The following is an 18,552-nucleotide window of genomic DNA, read 5'->3' on the forward strand; positions in this document are numbered from 1 at the left end:
ATCTCCAAGGGCATGATGGAGAGGCCACAATAGGGACTCACTACAGTGCCGCGTGAAAGTTAAGGAGCTCAGACAAGCCTACCAGAAAACCAAAGAAGCAAACGGAAGATCCGCGGGAGAGCCACAGCTTCTACGCTGAGCTGCATGCAATTCTCGGGGGGGCCGCCACCACTACCCCACTCCTGACCATGGATTCTGAGGAGGGGGTACTCTCAGCCATGCCTGAGGATTCTGCAGACTGGGAAGATGAGGAGGAGGAGGAAGAGGAGCTTGCGGAGAGCACACAGCACTCCATTCTCCCCAACAGCCAGGATCTTTTTCTCATCCTGACTGAAGTACCCTCCCAACCCTCCCAAGGCGGTATCCCAGACCATGAACCCATGGAAGGGACCTCAGGTGAGTGTACCTTTGTAAATATAAAACATGGTTTAAAAGCAAGCGATTTTTAATGATTAATTTGCCCTGAGGATTTGGGATGCATTCGCGGCCAGTACAGCTACTGGAAAATTCTGTTAAAGTGTCTGGGGATGGAGTGGAAATCCTCCAGGGACATCTCCATGAAGCTCTCTTGGAGGTATTCCAAAAGCTTTTGCAGAAGGTTTCTGGGCAGTGCAGCCTTATTCCATCCTCCACGGCAGGACACTTGACCACGCCATGCTAGTAGCAAGTAATCTGGTATCATTGCATGACAAAGCCTGGCAGCGTATGGTCCCGGTGTTTGCTGGCATTCAAGCAACATCCGTTCTTTATCTCACTATATTATCCTCAGGAGAGTGATATCGTTCATGGTAACCTGGTTGAAATATGGGAATTTAATTAAGGGGACAGAGGTGGCCGTTTGGTTTCTGCAGGGATCTTCCCTGATACCAGCAAAGCGGTGGGGGTAGGGGTAAAGCGATCATCCCAGAGAATTGGAATGGGTGGTGGTGGGGTTTAGTTTGGTTTCTGCTGCTGCACGTTAACAGGAAAACTGCAGCACTCAACGGGCTTTGCTTGGTATGGGAAAGGAGGGCGCTACTTTAATGAAGGTTGCAGAAGCCAAAAGACAATGGCTTACCATGGCTTCATGCAAGCCAAATTCTGTTGCCCAGCCCCGCGGCTATGATCTCTAACACCAAAGCCACAGGCATTCAATATAAGATGCAAAATGCGACCTTGTACCAAAATCACATGTGCTATGTAATGGGAATAGCGTTGTTCACCTTGAAAGAGTATAAGCATTGTTCTGTAAAATGTATCTTTTTAAATACTTCTCTCCCTTTTTTCCCTCCTTCACGCAGCTGCAAATTTTTCAAGCCTCCCTCCTCCGTCCCGAAGGCTGTCTCAGACAAGGCGGCAAAAAAAATGCACGCGAGATAAAATGTTCTCGGAAATCATGCAATCGACCCGCGATGAAAGAGCTCATCTGAATGAGTGGAAGGACACGATATTAAAGTACAGTAAAGATGCCAGTGAATGTGAGGACAGGAGGGACCAATGTGAGGACAGGAGGGATGAACGTGAAGAGAGGAGGGACGCTCGAGATGAGAGGTGGTGGCAGGAATATCAGAGGTGGCAGCAGGAAGATCAGAGCAGGCAGGATGCAATGCTGGGGCTACTGCAGGATCAAACGGACATGCTCTGGCATCTGGTGGAGCTTCAGGAACGGCAACAGTATCACAGAGTGCCGCTGCAGCCCCTGTATAACCACCCTCCCCCCACCCCAAGTTCCATAGCCTCCTCACCCAGACGTATAAGAATGTGGGGGGGAGGCTCCGTGCACCCTGCCACTCCACCCCAGTGGACAGCCCAAGCAAAAGGCTGTCATTATTTTGAACTTTTGAAGTGGCCTTTTCCTTCCCTCCTCTCCTCCTCCCAAACCCCACCTTGTCCGTTCTCTCCCTCTTTTTATAATCAATTAATAAATAATACATGATTTTAAAACGATAGTGACTTTATTTCCTTTGAAAGCAAGCTGTGATTGAAGGGGAAGGGTGGGTTGCTTACAGGGAATGAGTCAATCAAGGGGGCGGGTTTTCATCAAGGAGAAACAAATGGAACTTTCACACTGTAGCCTGGCCAGTCATGAAACTGGTTTTCAAAGCTTCTCTGATGCGCACCGCTTCCTGGTGTGCTCTTCTAATCGCCCAGGTGTCTGGCTGCGCGTAATCAGCAGCCAGGCGATTTGCCTCAACCTCCCACCCTGCCATAAATGTCTCCCCCTTACTCTCACAGAGATTGTGGAGCACACAGCAAGCAGCAATAACAATGGGGAGATTGTTTTGGCTGAGGTCTGAGCGAGTCCTTAAAGTGTGCCAGCGACCCTTTAAACGTCCAAAAGCACATTCTACCACCATTCTGCACTTGCTCAGCCTGTAGTTGAACAGCTCCTGACTACTGTCCAGGCTGCCTGTGTATAGCTTCATGAGCCATGCCATTAAGGGGTAGGCTGGGTCCCCAAGGATAACTATAGGCATTTCAACATCCCCAACTGTTATTTTCTGGTCTGGGAAGTAAATCCCTTGCTGCAGCCGTTTAAACAGATTAATGTTCCTGAAGACGCGAGCGTCATGAACACTTACCGGCCATCCCACGTTGACGTTGGTGAAACGCCCATTGTGATCCACCAGTGCTTGCAGCACCATTGAAAAGTACCCCTTGCAGTTTTTGTACTGGCTGCCCTGGTGCTCCAGTGCCAAGATAGGGATATGGGTTCCATCTATCGCCCCACCACAGTTAGGGAATCCCATTACAGCAAAGCCATCTACTTTGAACTGCACATTTCCCAGAGTCACTACCTTTGGTAGCAGCAGCTCAGTGATTGCTTTGACTACTTGCATCACAGCAGCCTCCACAGTAGATTTGCCCACTCCAAATTAATGCCCGACTGACCGGTAGCTGTCTGGCGTTGCAAGCTTCCACAGGGCTATCGCCACTCGCTTCTCAACTGTGAGGGCTGCTCTCATCCTGGTATTCTGGCGCTTCAGGGCAGGGGAAAGCAAGTCACAAAGTTCCATGAAAGTGCCCTTACGCATGCGAAAGTTTCGCAGCCACTGGGACTCGTCCCAGACCCGCAACACTATGCGGTCCCACCAGTCTGTGCTTGTTTCCCAGGCCCAGAATCGGCGTTCCACGGCTATAACCTGCCCCATTAACAGCATGATCTCCAAAGTGCCAGGGCCCGCGGTTTGAGAGAATTCTATGTCCATGTCCTCATAACTCTCGTCGCCGCATTGCCGTCACCGCCTCCTCCTCGCCTGGTTTTTCAGGTCCTGGTTCAGCATAAACTGCACGATAATGCGCGAGGTGTTTACAGTGTTCATGACTGCTGTCTTGAACTGAGCAGGCTCCATGCTTGCCGTGGTATGGCATCTGCACAGTTCACCCAGGAAAAAAGGCGCGAAATGGTTGTCTGCCGTTGCTTTCACGGAGGGAGGGGTGAGGCTGTACCCAGAACCACCAGTGACAATGTTTTTTGCCCCATCAGGCATTGGGATCCCAACCCAGAATTCCAATGGGTGGGGGAGACTGTGGGAACTATGGGATAGCTACCTACAGTGCAACGCTCCAGAAGTCGACGCTAGCCTCGGTACATGGATGCACACCGCCGAATCAATGTGCTTAGTGTGGCCGCATGCACTCGACTTTATACAATCGGCTGCCAAAAATTGAATTCTGTAAATTCAGACTAATCCCATAGTGTAGACATACCCTATGAAAGGGCTTGAGCAGCAGATCAAAGCAACTGTTCAGTGCTTTAGATGACAGAAAAGATAATCCTGGATTATTGTTTGTATTACAGTAGCATTTAAGGGCCCCAACCATGGATCATAGCCCCACTGTATTAGGTGATTTGGGAACTAACAATTTGAAAGACACAAGAAAAAGATCTTGTAGCATGGACATATTCTGTGTTTAAAAGGCATCATATGAACAATGTAATGATTTGAGCTGGTTAATATTTAAAAATGTGAAATATTTTGAATTTGTTTTAATTTCAGAGTGAACCTGTTGCTTGCAACATTTTTCACCATTTATTAAATCATACTCTTTATCAAAGTTGATAGCAAAACGATTAGCGATATTTTTTGTTCACCAAAATCTTGATTTTCTGTAAATGGAAAATATTGATAACTATTTACATAAACATTTTGAAATAGATGTCAACAAAAAATATGACAGATTGTGTAAAAAAAAAATGTTTATAGTGATGACAGTTCTTGCAAAAGAGGTAGGTCTTGAAAATAGGCTGTATATTTTGACAAAAAATATATTTAAAAAAAATTAAATAAAAAATTTAAAATATTAAAACAATGAAACAAAACATAACTACACGCACAAGATGGAAATATCTATAAATAACAAAATTCAGCATTCATTATTTACAAAACCTGGCGGAAAAACAAACCCTGAACCTGTAGAGGTCATGCAGGGCATCAGTTATTAAAGTGATTAAGTAGATAAGTAAGTGAGAAAATAACCTATGAGTATTAGGGACTAATATATATTAAGCTATAAAAGCATGCAATAGTTTCATGTATGACCAGACAATCATATTTTTTCCAACCATTTCTATTAGTCTTTTTTTCCCATTAATGCGGTAGCAGAAAGCTCACTATGCCAGTGTGTATGAGAGGGAAGAATTGCAGATTTCCATTGTCTCAAAATAACTCTTTTGGTGACTAAAATGACTACTGCAATCCATTTCTTAATGTTAACTCGTAAGACCAACTCATCCTGCACCCCTCAAATACACAAGCTTAGAGAAGGAAAGATAGTGACACACAATTTTTGAGAGAGCACTGAATATGGTGTTCCAGAACACATGCATTTTTGGACAGGTGTAGAGGATGTGCAACAGATTGGCATGAGGCTGTCTGCATCTCCAACATTTGCTGGATGTTGCCAGTCTAAACTTAAACAAAGTCCAGTAGTACCTGTTTAATATCTTGTTCTGGAAGAATCGCAAGGATAAGGAACTTGAAGATATCCTCCCAGGTTTCTGTTGTGACAGTAAGGCTAAGTCCTTCTTCCCATTTTCCTTTGAGACTGAGATTGAAAGGGTACCACAAAGCATTAAGTCACCTGTAAGTACTTCCTACAAAGTGACTTTTGTTTCCATTTTTCTTAACATGGTCTCTGAGAAGTGAAATGGATAAGTTGTCCCCTATCCTTGCATGAATCCGTGAGCATAGCCACTGAAAAAGAGAACTCTGAGACAGCAGTAGCTGATACTAAACATGTAACTGAAGGAGGCCAGTCTATCATCCTGTATTATATCTTTAATTTTTGTTAATCATTTTTCTATCCAAATTGTTTTACTCATGAAGTTGGCCTTGATCCTGAGGCACGGATTATCTCATAGTGGTATGAGAAGAGAATAAGTAATTGTCTTAACGGGTTGCAGGATGACCCATGTAGATGCAAAGACTGGATTTTTCCTTAAGGATGTGGGTAGCCTCTTAAGGTATATAAAAGAAGACTAAAAGAAGAGAGCGAACCAAATGGCATAGTGAAGCTTTTTCAATCTCAAACCAAGCTGGTGTGCATACAGAGCAAGTAGGATGCATTTGGAATGCTAGATGATAAAATACTAATCTTGAAACCCCAGACCTCCAGTTGCCCAGGATTTTTAAGGGTCTTGTGTGACAAGTGAGGCTGTTTTTTATCACACATAAATTGCATGATAAGTTTATTTATTTGAACATAGAGCAAAGGAGAGACCTTGAAAGGCAACAGGCTAATGGTATAAGTCAGTCTCGGGTAGATCATGATTTTGGGTTTTTCTAGTTTCCCCAATTAGGATACATTCTTGGAAATGTCTTTTAATATATAAGTGCATATTTATAGAAACTATTTTGGGAAGACTAGGACAAATCTTAACAGCTAAATAAATTATTTCCTAGCATATCTGAAATGGAAAATGTGGGAACTGAGAAGGATCTGGTCTTTTGGATACATCCACTGCTTGTGATTTATTCCCGTTAATGTGAAAACCAGAGATTTCCCAAAAATATCAGCTACATTCAATAATGATGGGATTGATGAGGATAGATTCTTCAACAGTACAAAAATGCCATCGGCATATAAACTGATTTTGTATTCTTCCCTGTTTATAGCTACACCTTCAATGGCTGAGTGCTGACATATGCACATTGCCAGTGGTTCATGAGAGATTAAAAATGAGGGACGAGAGGGGATAGCCCTGTTGAGTCCCTCTTTCTTGTTGAAATGTGGGGAAATAATTCCTTTCGTTGATAGTGAAGCAAGGAGAGAGTTGTATAATACATTGACCTATTCAGGAATATTGGTTCAAATCAACTTCTTTTAGGACTGCCATTAGACAAGGAAATGCAATCTTATCAAAGGCTTTCTCTACATCTAGCTATGGAGGGAACAGCTAACATCTGACCTTGCTGGATCGAGTGAGAGATTTTTCTTGAATTATTACCTGCCAGTCTTCCTTTAATGAAACCAGCTGATTTCCATGTATAATTGTTGGGACGATGGTGTTCAGTCTGGTCACTAAAATGTTTGCAATATGTGTTCAATAAAGAGATAGGGCAGAAGTCACCACAATTGCGACCAACTTTGTTCTTCTTGAATAATAAAGACATTAAAGTAGTTCTCTTGTCACAAGACATGGCTCTTTTTTGGAATGTTTCAGTGAAGAGCTTTGAAAGAATAGAAGATAGCTGATCATAAATTGTTCTGTTGCAATCTTCTGGAATCCATATGAACAGCCTGTTCGATCTCTTGTGTTGGGAAAGAGTTGTCCATAAACACCACTTGTTCTGAAGTCAGGGTATTAAACCGTAGGCCTTCAACAAAATGCTCAAATGTATTAGAGTCAAGTGGGTTGTCTGATTTATATAAATATCGATAGAACTGCTTACACTAATTATTTGTATATATTGGTTCAAGGATGACACTCCCATCTTCTTGTAATAAGGAAGAAATATTGTTGTTGGCTAGTTCCATCTTAAGTCTCCTGGCAAGTTGTTCACCTGCTTTATCTCCACATTCATAATATCTTTGTTTGACCCTGTTGAGTGTAACTTTGACTAGCCTGGATAAGCATTTGGTATTGATTAGAGAACATAAGAGGGTTTCATTATATGGGTTAGTCTTGTGCGTTCTCTGTTGCCCTGGCCAGACAGGCTAGTAACTTGAGTCTCTGTCTCTTCTTTTGGGAGGTATACTTTATGGATTCACCCCTTACAGTAGCTTGCAGAGCTTCCCAAGAGGAACCATCTGAGGTAACTGCGGACTTCTTTTCTGGTATGAAGTCAGAGGCAACTGAATAAGCTGTAGAACAGAATTTGGCATCCTTTGGTAGCAGAGTGAATTTGAAAAATTTTAACCAGCTCTAGTTAGATATTTCAGCTATAACTGACAAGAGCAGTTCATAAAGGAGAACAGGTCTAAAGAAAACCAGTCAAATCTCCAAACTATAGTATTGATACTTCTTTTACTAATTAAGACCTGAAATCATATGTAAATATTTAAACAGAGTAGTAAATTCTCAGTTATACATAATTACAAAAACATTTGTCTGGGCAGGACTTTGCCTTAATGTATAAATCGTGCTTTCCATGATTTGCATGGTTTGAAGAATATCTATTGCTTTTAACATGGCAGTATTTAAAAAAAAACTTTTAAAAGGGCCATTCCTTAATTGCGAAACAAAGCCCCAGTAAAAGGAGCTTTGCTCACAGGAACAAGGCGCAAGGACTCCTCTCTTGCCCCCTGCAGGCTGGGGTCAGTGTATACGCAGAGCTAGACTGAGGCTTCTACTTTGGGGATTTAGGGCTTGATCCTGCACCACAGAAGTCCAGGGGACTTTAATGTCAGCACAGTTAGGTCAGTGGGACTTTTGCTATTGACTTCAGTGGAAGCAGACCTAGGTTAAGAGGTGTTTTGCCATGGTCTTCAATGGGAGCAGGATCAGTACTTGTTTATTGCATCTACCCATAATCTATCCCCAGCTACTACCTCTTTGGCTGGATGTTCTGTGCCTCCCAGGGAGACATGAGGCCAACCAGGGCTGCTCCTCAAGGAACTAGTGGAGTATTAGCTCCATATGGCTGGGTAGGAGTAGGGTACCTACAGCAACTCTCCCCTTTAGTTCATCTCCAGTGTTGGGGAGCCACTCAAAAAGGGCCACTTTGGCTAGACTTCCCACCTGTGCAGCTGAATTGTAATTTGAGATGTCCGTTTGCCTTCTCAAAGATTGATATGTCTGTCTAGTCTAGTCTCTCTTGAGTTATTATCTATATTTAATAGGCAAGGGTAACAACTGTGGTAAATGCTTATACTCATGTACGGGTACACAAGTCTAGTTTTCAGTTTAACATCTTTATTGCCACTAGGGGACACATTTCTGAGACAATGAAAGCGGCAACGACATCAGCCATATTGGAGGATCACCCTCAAAAAGGAAATGCCTTGCAGCAATGTCTGAAACGCAAACACTTTGTCTTTTGTAGGAAAAAGCAAATTAATGCAAGAAAGGATGACAACCAAGCTCCAATCGTGGCAAAGGGCCATCAGGACTGGAGCTGAGAACCTGACCGCTTCAGTTCTACTTGTGGTTCTAGTCTTCCGGAGTAGAAGGCTATGATGTCATAGCACGTTTTCAGTCAGTGTGGCCCTGGTTTTCACAGGTGCGAAGCACGCACAGCTCCAGCTGAAGTCAATGGGAACTGCAGGTGTTCGGTCTCGGTTTGCTCCTGTGAGACAGAGCTATAGTACAGCTATACAGACACATAACTCATCTCAGTCCATTTACATCCTTATTCATTTTAAACAGCCTAGTTTTGAAGATGTTCTTATGCTAATATTCAGTTGCTAAAAATGGACATGTTCTTGCTTCCTTGTTAATGAAATGTGATTGTGTGCCAATCTGCAACAGGCGTGATCTAAAACCTCTCTCTTCAATACTCCTAAAACAACCATTACCTGACCATCTCACAATCCTTAACATATTTATCTTCACAGCACCCCTTCACAGCGAGGGAGGAAACTGCTGTTATCTCCGTTGTACAGAGGAGAAACTGAGGCACAGAGAGGCAAAGTGACTTGCCCGGGGTCACACTGTTGTGGACTGGGATGTTGGCAGTCTGGCCTAGTAATCAGAGCAGGACTTAGGTCTAGTGGGCAAAGCAGGCATCTAGGTTGGGGAACAAAGCTGAGGGTCAGCATCAGAGTCAATTGCCAATTACCAGAGCCCGGGATCAAGCCAGAGTCAGAGGCCAGGGTTGGGAACAGGACTGGTAACTTATGAGTGGAGGTGAGGTGTAAGGGCAGGAACTGGAGGAGAGGAAGGATCAAGGCCAGAGCAGGAGCACAGTGGGAACAGGAGCGAAAGCAGGGGTGAGGCAGGAGCAGAGCAGGAATTAGGAACGGGGTGGGTGCAGGAGACGGCACAAGTAGAGTCCAATGCAGCCACCACAGGAAACAACCGTGCTGCTCAGACAACTTCCCATGCCTCCTTCTGGCTTAAATGACCGGGCCTGGACCAATCGGTGGAGCCTAGGCGATCCTCCAATCAGGGCTCCCCTGGGTGGTGCCTTGGCTGAGGCTGTCATCCTACTAGCTTTTTGGCCCACCGGGTTTCAGCAGACATTGGGTGGAGGCCAGGATGCAGCAGATGTCTGGGAACTCCCAGGCCTGAATCTAAAAGCTTGTACAGGTGTTTCTGAAAGAGTGGGAAACCACCTTTCCATTTACAGCTAAACAGGATCTATTCTTACAGATGTTGAGCCATAACATTCACATGCTCTCCCATTATTTGAATGCCATGCCAGGTGCTTGACTGGACAGGAAAGATCTTAGAATGGGCAACTTTTAAAAGGTGAAATACAATCAAACTGTCTAATCTGGCACGCTATACTTCCTACTGACGTGCTTCAGAAGTGTATGAACAGTCAGGGCCTTTTGTATCATATCTGCTTAAGAGGTCCTTAAAATGTCAAGCTCTCCAGATACTGTAAATATGAGTAGGAGTGTGTATTTCTGGGAAAGCAGTGGTGTGCTGTGACATTTTAGTAAGGCCTGCAATTCTACACTTACATGCACATATGGGGCTTGTGAGGTCAAGCTCTGCAGAGGATTCCTTTTCATTCTCCAAAATGGCATCTTCTGTGTGCATTTGGGGGCTGAATGGAATCATCACATGGGCACAGCCGGTCCTGAGGCATACAATGCATGTGGTGCATACATAGCCAGCACGCCACTGTGCGAAAGAAATCTATGCTGTTTTTTTCCTGGTTAGTCAGGACTTGTTTTCATGTTGGATTTGGTGATTTAAATGTTACTGCCATCCAGCACGAGGGGCCCTCTCTTCACTGAAAGACCAAATTACATGAAATGGAATAAACAACAGTAATGCTGTGTTAAGTCTCTCTGTGCCTGACCAGCACATCGGAGATAGCTACGCCTTCACCATGGAAAGCAGAAACTTCATTTTGTTTCCAAACGAAAGCATAGAAATTGCAGAATATTGAAAAATACAGCAAAAATTGCAGACCTTTACTTCGTGGGACTTGCTGGGTTTTTTTAGCACATGTAATTTTTTCCTGTTGATGTACAGGCAATTTTTGGAGGATTTTGCTGTGTGTTCCATTGAGAGAATTACAGTTTCCACAGATCCAGTCCCACAGCCTGTCTGAGTCCCTTGCTGAATGCAGTCGTGTCACAAAGCTTCACTCTCTCTCCTAGCTCAAACAGCTAACGTCAGATCATACGTTCAAAAGAAAAACTCAGAATCTTTTCAACTTTCTTTTGTTTTTGGCAAGCTAAAAAATTTCTCTCTCTCACCAAGGGGAGCTGGTCCCATAATAGATATTCCTGAGAGATTTTGGACCAAACAGATGACGACGATGATAAATGGGCAACACTAATTCTGGCATTTCCTGACTTTTCAGTACATGGCTTTGCAAACTTTATTGTCTTATAATAGTTTTTTCTTTGCTTGTTTATGTAATTGTATATACTTCAGCATTCTCGGGTTCACTAGTAGTTGGTATTAAACACATACACACACATCTATGTATGAATATTGTCTCTGGCAAATAGGAAAATGGAGCTTTAGCTCAAGTGCTTTGGTAAAGGCAGGGCCTGAAGGTAAACGCTTTAAGAGTCACTGACTTAGGGCAGCCATGAGGCTGCTGTAAGTAGCACTAGGGGACCAGACTGGTGCAGGATTTTCAAAAATAGGTCAAATGTAAAAAATGTGTAAAACCCTATAACTCTGTGTGTGTGTTCATCTTGTTAAAAATTTGTTATTTAGTCTTGTTTTAAAAGCTTCTCTCTCATGCTGATCAAAAGAGGAGGGACTGCTTATTCAAATTGCCATATGCAGTGAAAAAGATTAAACCTTGCGAATGCCATAGCCAGGGGCTTGATAAAAATGTGAAATATTTTAGGCTTCACCATATTAGGGTGACCAGATGGCAAATGTGAAAAATTGGGACAGGAGTGGGGGGTAATAGGAGCCTATATAAGAAAAAGACCCAAAAATGGGGATTGTCCCTATCAAATCGGGACATCTGGTCACCCTACACCATATTTCTTCTCTGATAGCCTTGAATCATTAGACCACAAAGACAATAGCTACATAGAATACTACAGTTCAAGAGCATTTTAATAAAAATCCTGTCCATTCACTGTGTTGCACAATTTTCTGGGTTTCCATAAGCTTTTGGAAGTTACCGCAGCACTGAATTATTACATACTTTTTCCTCAAGCCAGCTCCTAGGCCCATCTGTTCTTATGTCCATCCCCATTCAGCAAAGCATGTGCTTAAGTCTTAATGAAGTCCAGGGGATTTTCTGAATAGGAATGGACTGCTGAATTAGGGGCTTAGTGATCTAGTAGATCATTACCAGAGATAGAACTAATAGAACACAGATATCTAGCACAGGAATGTTTCAACCTTCTTTTTAGAAACTCTTTAGATATTAGCAAAAAGAACAGGAGTACTTGTGGCACCTTAGAGACTAACAAATTTATTAAATTTGTTAGTCTCTAAGGTGCCACAAGTACTCCTGTTCTTTTTGCGGATATAGACTAACACGGCTGCTACTCTGAAATCTTTAGATATTGGCATCTGTTCAACCGTGCCCTCAGTCCTGACTCCTGCAAGCCCTCTGTGTTGAGCTGCCACTGATATGAACAAGTGATCTGGACATGGGGTTTGCAGCGTTCTCTACGAGTTCATTGAGCACAGAATGTCAAAGCAAACATTTTGCTTTCTTAGGGCCCAATCTCAATCCCCTTGCTCTTGTGAGTGGTACTAATGTCATCAGTAGGGCTACTTACAGAGTGAACTCCTCCTCGGTGTGACTAAAGGGGTCAGAATCTGGGGCATACTTTCGCTCGCTTCCTCACTCTCCCCACCCTTTCCTGGCATGGGGTGGCAAAGCAAAGACTCTGGTAGCGCCACCAGAGCCCAAAGGGTAGAGAGCAGATGAAAAGCAGCCCACTAGTACTCCACGTTGGGTGTTGAGCTAGGCCAGCAGCCTAACCTCATGCAATCACCGTGTTTCAATTTGAGGCTTCCAGAGAAATCAGCCCCAACCTGAAACACTGCGACTGCATGACAATATCACAAGGGTTGATAACACTGCAGGCTTTGGGTAGATCCCCTACACTGAGGGTGAGCGCAATCTTCATTCGACATTAGCTAGCCATGAAGAAACACAGAATTAAACAGTGTGTTTGCAAAACTGCAAAAAAAAAAAAAAAAAAAATTGGTACTCAAATCCAACAGCTCAATTAAATGTGAACATGGGGCCTGGTGGAAATCTCCCTAGTATTATAAGTAGGGAACTTGGCATCTCTGAAGATAGGTATCTTCTGAAAATGACCTGTGTTATGTTAGCTGTAGGACAAACCTGGAAGGAGTCTATACAGTATAAATATTGTAGTGCTGTGTGTCTGGGAAAAATAGATAACTGACGAGCATTTATCACTTTCTAACAGGCAGCCTATGCAATACAATAGAACTGCTGACATCAGCTAGAAGGATTGGCAGAAGCAGCCCATAGGGACCAGCATTCCATCGCTGTTCCTGGAGGACACGCAGATAGCAGACACTTGGAATGAAGTTTATTACAGTTTTGCAGACATTTTAATTTTTTTTAATCAAAAATTACACAGACTTCTCTCAGCAAAAATAACGGTCTAATCCGAATGGAAATCTGATAGTTTGTGAATGTGATGGAGTGTTTAAAATCTCTGCCATCCTCTGTTCCTAAACAAGGCATCCGTGTTGACAACTCATGATTTTACTGAGAGTATCATGATTGTTGGTGTTTTTGTTAAACCTGGAGTCATGTGATTCTGTGAGAATCTCGGCTTTCACTTTAAATAAAGGAGTAGTAAACAACTAGCCCTCATGTTTGGAGAAAAGCTTGAAGATGTGACCCCTACCGGCTCAAAAAGCAAAGGCAAATAAAAGAACCCACAATGTCTTTTTTAAAATCTCAGGAGTTCTAAGGCAATCTCATGATTTTGGGGGCCCGACGTTTGAATCCTGAGGGTTGGCAAAACTGAAGAACAGTAAGAGAACTCCCATTTAGCTTGCTGTAACACTTACAGACTTCTCAGCAAATCTGTATAACTGCGGCATGAAGCTAGCTCCCAACTTGTGCAAAATAAGAACCTGCCTGTCACAGGGTGTCTCTGCCCGACAGTAACTCTGCCGGCCAAATGTTGTGCTGTAGGTACTCCCTGCCTCCGTTTCCTCTAGCACCACTAATAAGTTAATACGGGGCGTTACCTAGGGAACAGTGCCCCTTCTGAGGGGTCTAGTTGATTCCTGGCAGGCTGGGCTTCCTACCACTCTTTGGGAGTGCCCAGACTCTCCGAGCACAACTTCCAGGCCCCCTGCTCTGGTGAGTTCTCCTGGGAGCTCCCAGGGTCTAGGAACCACCTCAGCTGAGCCTTGGTAACCTTTATCAGGCTCCTTAGAATCATAGAATCATAGAATATCAGAGTTGGAAGGGACCTCAAGAGGTCATCTAGTCCAACCCCCTGCTCAAAGCAGGACCAATTCCCAGCTAAATCATCCCAGCCAGGGCTTTGTCAAGCCGGGCCTTAAAAACCTCCAAGGAAGGAGACTCCACCACTTCCCTAGGTAACGCATTCCAGTGTTTCACCACCCTCCTAGTGAAATAGTTTTTCCTGATATCCAACCTGGACCTCCCCCACTGCAACTTGAGACCATTGCTCCTTGTTCTGTCATCTGCCACCACTGAGAACAGCTGAGCTCCATCCTCTTTGGAAACCCCCTTCAGGTAGTTGTAGGCAGCTATCAAATCCCCCCTCATTCTTCTCTTCTGGAGACTAAACAATCCCAGTTCCCTCAGCCTCTCCTCATAAGTCATGTGCTCCAGACCCCTAATCATTTTTGTTGCCCTCCGCTGGACTCTTTCCAATTTTTCCACATCCTTCTTGTAGTGTGGGGCCCAAAACTGGACACAGTATTCCAGATGAGGCCTCACCAATGTCGAATAAAGGGGAACGATCACGTTCCTCGATCTGCTGGCAATGCCCCTACTTATACAGCCCAAAATGCCGTTAGCCTTCTTGGCAACAAGAGCACACTGTTGACTCATATCCAGCTTCTCGTCCACTGTGACCCCTAGGTCCTTTTCTGCAGAACTGCTACCTAGCCATTCGGTCCCTAGTCTGTAGCAGTGCATGGGATTCTTCCGTCCTAAGTGCAGGACTCTGCACTTGTCCTTGTTGAACCTCATCAGGTTTTTTTCGGCCCAATCCTCTAATTTGTCTAGGTCCCTCTGTATCCGATCCCTACCCTCTAGTGTATCTACCACGCCTCCTAGTTTAGTGTCATCTGCAAACTTGCTGAGAGTGCAGTCCACACCATCCTCCAGATCATTAATAAAGATATTAAACAAAACTGGCCCCAGGACCGACCCTTGGGGCACTCCGCTTGAAACCAGCTGCCAACTAGACATGGAGCCATTGATCACTACCCGTTGAGCCCGACGATCTAGCCAGCTTTCTATCCACCTTACAGTCCATTCATCCAGGCCATACTTCTTTAACTTGGCGGCAAGAATACTGTGGGAGACCGTATCAAAAGCTTTGCTAAAGTCAAGGAATAACACAGCCACTGCTTCCCCTCATCCACAGAGCCAGTTATCTCATTTTAGCTGCCAACCAGTCACCTAGGGATTTAATTACTTCCAGTTCGGCCTTAGGTACATTTAGAAAAATGGAGGGTTTTCACTTAATTAAATGTGAAATCATGTGATGTAGTCAGTTCATCATCCCCTGTACTGTGGAATTGGATACATGATTCTCTTTATTTTACATTGCCCTAGAATGCCTCATGATCAACATGCCGCAGAGTTGTGTGTTCTGCCCTGTAGAGTTACTAGGAGAGACATCAGAGGTTGTGGCAGCCAGTTAGGAAGGTGTTTGGGCTGCTAGCACCTTGGTCAGTGTGGGAGGTAATTTGCAACTGTGGGATAAACAACCTAGTAGCTCAGTGTCGCTGATAAAACAATCCTCCCTGACATGCCGTTGAAATGGTCATTGTTCATTTTCAAAGATAGCACTGCATTAAGGTGAATGGGGGTGGTTCACACTGCTCAGCTCTATTGATTCCGTCTGTCTGCAGATTGGGGCGGATGTCACCACGTTTATGCTTGGTTCATGTTGCTAAGGTTGTCTTCACAATCGAAAGGGCTAGAAACATAGTTTTAAAAAAGAAATCTGAACTTCGATTCTGGAAAGATAATGCTGCACCTACGTTGGATTCTGTGGCAAGCTGCGAATCATGGAATATATGGGGCACTAACTAGCTGTTCTTAATACTATATTTCCTCTTCATATATTCTGGGCAAAATCCTAGAGCCCATAGAAGGAGATTCTGCTGGGAGTGCAGCAGCCAAGCTGGTGAATTTCCGTGGTGCAGTGATCCGTATTCCCTATGTAGGCAGAGGTCGTGCAGTGGCAGAACTGGAGGGTGAGGAGCAGCCCTTGTGAATCTGCCATTATGTGGCATAGACCCCAGCTGTACCTCTCACGAAAGGGGTACAGCAACCAAGGTGGTTACTGCTGACTGTGAAGCAGCTCCCTGGCCCCTCTGTGACCTTTGGGAGGGGACCCCTACGTACATACACACAGCTTCCACAAAGCCTCCCCAGCACACAGTAGGGTTGCCACCCTGGGTTTTACCCAGATGGGTCCTGTGGCTTCTGTATCCGGGTGCCATTTAGAGTTGCCAGGTGCCCGGTTTTTGAGTGGAAAGTCCTGTCAAAAGGGGGACCTGGTAGTGTCTGGTCAAATGTACTGACTGGACACCAAAAGCCTGGTTACTGTAGGGTAAGGGGAGGCATCAGGTCATTTCCCTACTCAACTGGGGCCACCTCCTACCTGCTGGGAGGCTCCTTGTCAGGCTGCAGCAGGTCCTGTCCCAGCCCCAGAGCAGAGGAAGCCCAGCTGGTGGAGGCGAGAGGTGGATAGGATCCAGCGAGTAATGGGGGGAGAGTAGCGAGTGATGGGGGTGGGGCCTTGGGGATAAAAGGTGGAGAAGGGGCAGAGTCTGAGGAAAGAGGCAGAGCGGGGGTGCGGCCTTAGGGGTCTGGTAATCAGCAATTAGAAAGGTGGCAACCCTAGCACACAGGCTATGAGCTGGGGAAGAGGACCAGTCCCTTTATAAACAGAAGCAAAGATTTGCTTACAGAGTAGAGGCGCTGCATTCCCAAATGCCTGTGTTTAATGCACAGTGAATGTCGAATACCTGAACAAGGGCAGCATCCCTACTTGCACCGTCAATCGCTGATGCGGCTTTTGCACCCAGTCGGCCACATGACACTCTGCCCTGCGTGGGGTAAAGTCTTCCACTCTCCTGACATTCCTCACGGGAGGGGGGTGTTATCAGTTTGGTTTCCTCTCCTGCTCATAGTGATAGAAAGAACATCCCCACATTTCCTCCACCCACTGAGAGCGCTAAAGGGATGACTGTGAAAGGTCAATGCAAATCTAGCTCTACACCCTTCCTTTCCAAGGAAATCACAAAAACAAATATTTCACAACCTAGGCCTGGTTTATTTTACAAATAATTACTCCTACACGAGATAACTCTGCTGGGTCAATGCTCTGGAATTTTGCATGTTTACAAATGGCATTATTCTTGAGCGCTCATTACACAACTCGTTTTATGATGTTGCCAAGAAGAAAAGAAAAATCCATCCAAGAAGCAACACGCTTCGATTTGTTTCTTATCATAGAATATCAGGGATCTCATCTAGTCCAACCCCCTGCTCAAAGCAGGACCAATCCCCAGACAGATTTTTGCCCCAGATCCCTAAGTGGCCCCCTTAAGGATTGAACTCACAATGCTGGGTTTAGCAGACCAATGCTCAAACCACTGAGCTAGCCACACTCCACACCCCACTATCCAGAAAGATCTGAATAACAAGGGGAACTAGTTTTCTTTGCCGCATATAGAATATATAGCATATAATACATGCAGGCAGCATAGCCCCTCACAATTGAGCTCTGTGCCAATCCACACATAGAAATAGGCAACAGTTTCATCCTTGGCTTTTCTTTACACACTAAATAAGCTTTTCAAACTCAGCATCATGTTGTCCTTCTCAATCAATCCCTCCCCGACACCAGTAAAGCTATGAATGTATTCTGTTACCCAAGCCCATCATTTAAAACAGATACTAATATTAGCCCAAGTGGGAAAGAAGCTGATGCAGCCCATTAGCTGAGGCCCAAACCTCTGCAGCTGAAAGGAAAGGAAAGGAAAAACACTGATTTTGCATGGCACCCTGGAAGAGGCTGGGCATTGGCCTCTGCAAACTACCAGATGGCAAGTTCCGGAGCTTAGATCGCCCATTAAGAGTGACCTTCTATCTGCCTCCAAGAATGCCATCAGAGCTGCTTCTGTTCATCAGAACTGCCTCAGCTGGGCTTGAGGGTGGGCAGTCCCAGAGAAACCACACAGAAATATCAAAATGGACAACACTCCACTAATGTCTCATCGGTATAAAAGGCAGAGTTAACGATAAGATGAACAGTGTTTCTAGTTAAAATTAGCCATTTAATACAAGACAACATTATGTATAGTTATATAGGTATATATGCTCACACACACACACAATCCGAGCTTCTATTGGACGATCCTAAGGGAATATCCATTATGTTGTCTTCCACGAGTTACACACACCCTCGTGTCATTACATGGGAGCACAGAACCACGTGTCTACACTGAGCTACCAGGTAACTTGAGGGACTTCTGGACGCAGTTAGGACCTGACAGGCTGACACACGTTCCCCCTTCCTTTTTGTCTATTCTGACCAAGCTAGGCACTGCACACTTTTTAGAAGGGACAGAGTAAGTGTCCATAGCTCACGTTAAGTTTTGTCCCTTTCTGGTTCCTGACAGTTCCTGTCAATTCAGTCTGTGCCTGTGAGCGTTATGGCTGATTCCTCGGCTACTCTGACAAGCCAGCCGAGGCCGAGGGGGAAGGACGACTCAATCACTGACGCTGATCACTGATTCACCCCTCCTCTCCTGAA

The 18,552-nt window shown here is 44.7% G+C and overlaps 1 protein-coding gene and 1 long non-coding RNA gene across 12 annotated transcripts in view; one reads left to right on the plus strand and one right to left on the minus strand.

Annotated features, from left to right (window-relative positions):
- The window catches only part of LOC112060188 (uncharacterized), a 39,356-nt gene extending 25,963 nt beyond the window's left edge, over nt 1-13,393 (plus strand). Inside the window, exon 3 of the long non-coding RNA XR_002889502.3 lies at nt 12,967-13,393. This is a non-coding gene — a long non-coding RNA (uncharacterized LOC112060188). The remainder of the gene's footprint in view (nt 1-12,966) is intronic.
- The window catches only part of NRG1 (neuregulin 1), a 733,358-nt gene that overhangs the window by 470,778 nt on the left and 244,028 nt on the right, over nt 1-18,552 (minus strand). The gene's annotated exons all lie outside the window — the stretch shown is intronic.

Source organism: Chrysemys picta, chromosome 6 (assembly GCF_011386835.1).
Source record: "Chrysemys picta bellii isolate R12L10 chromosome 6, ASM1138683v2, whole genome shotgun sequence".
In the NCBI taxonomy this organism is placed as follows: Eukaryota; Metazoa; Chordata; order Testudines; family Emydidae; genus Chrysemys; species Chrysemys picta.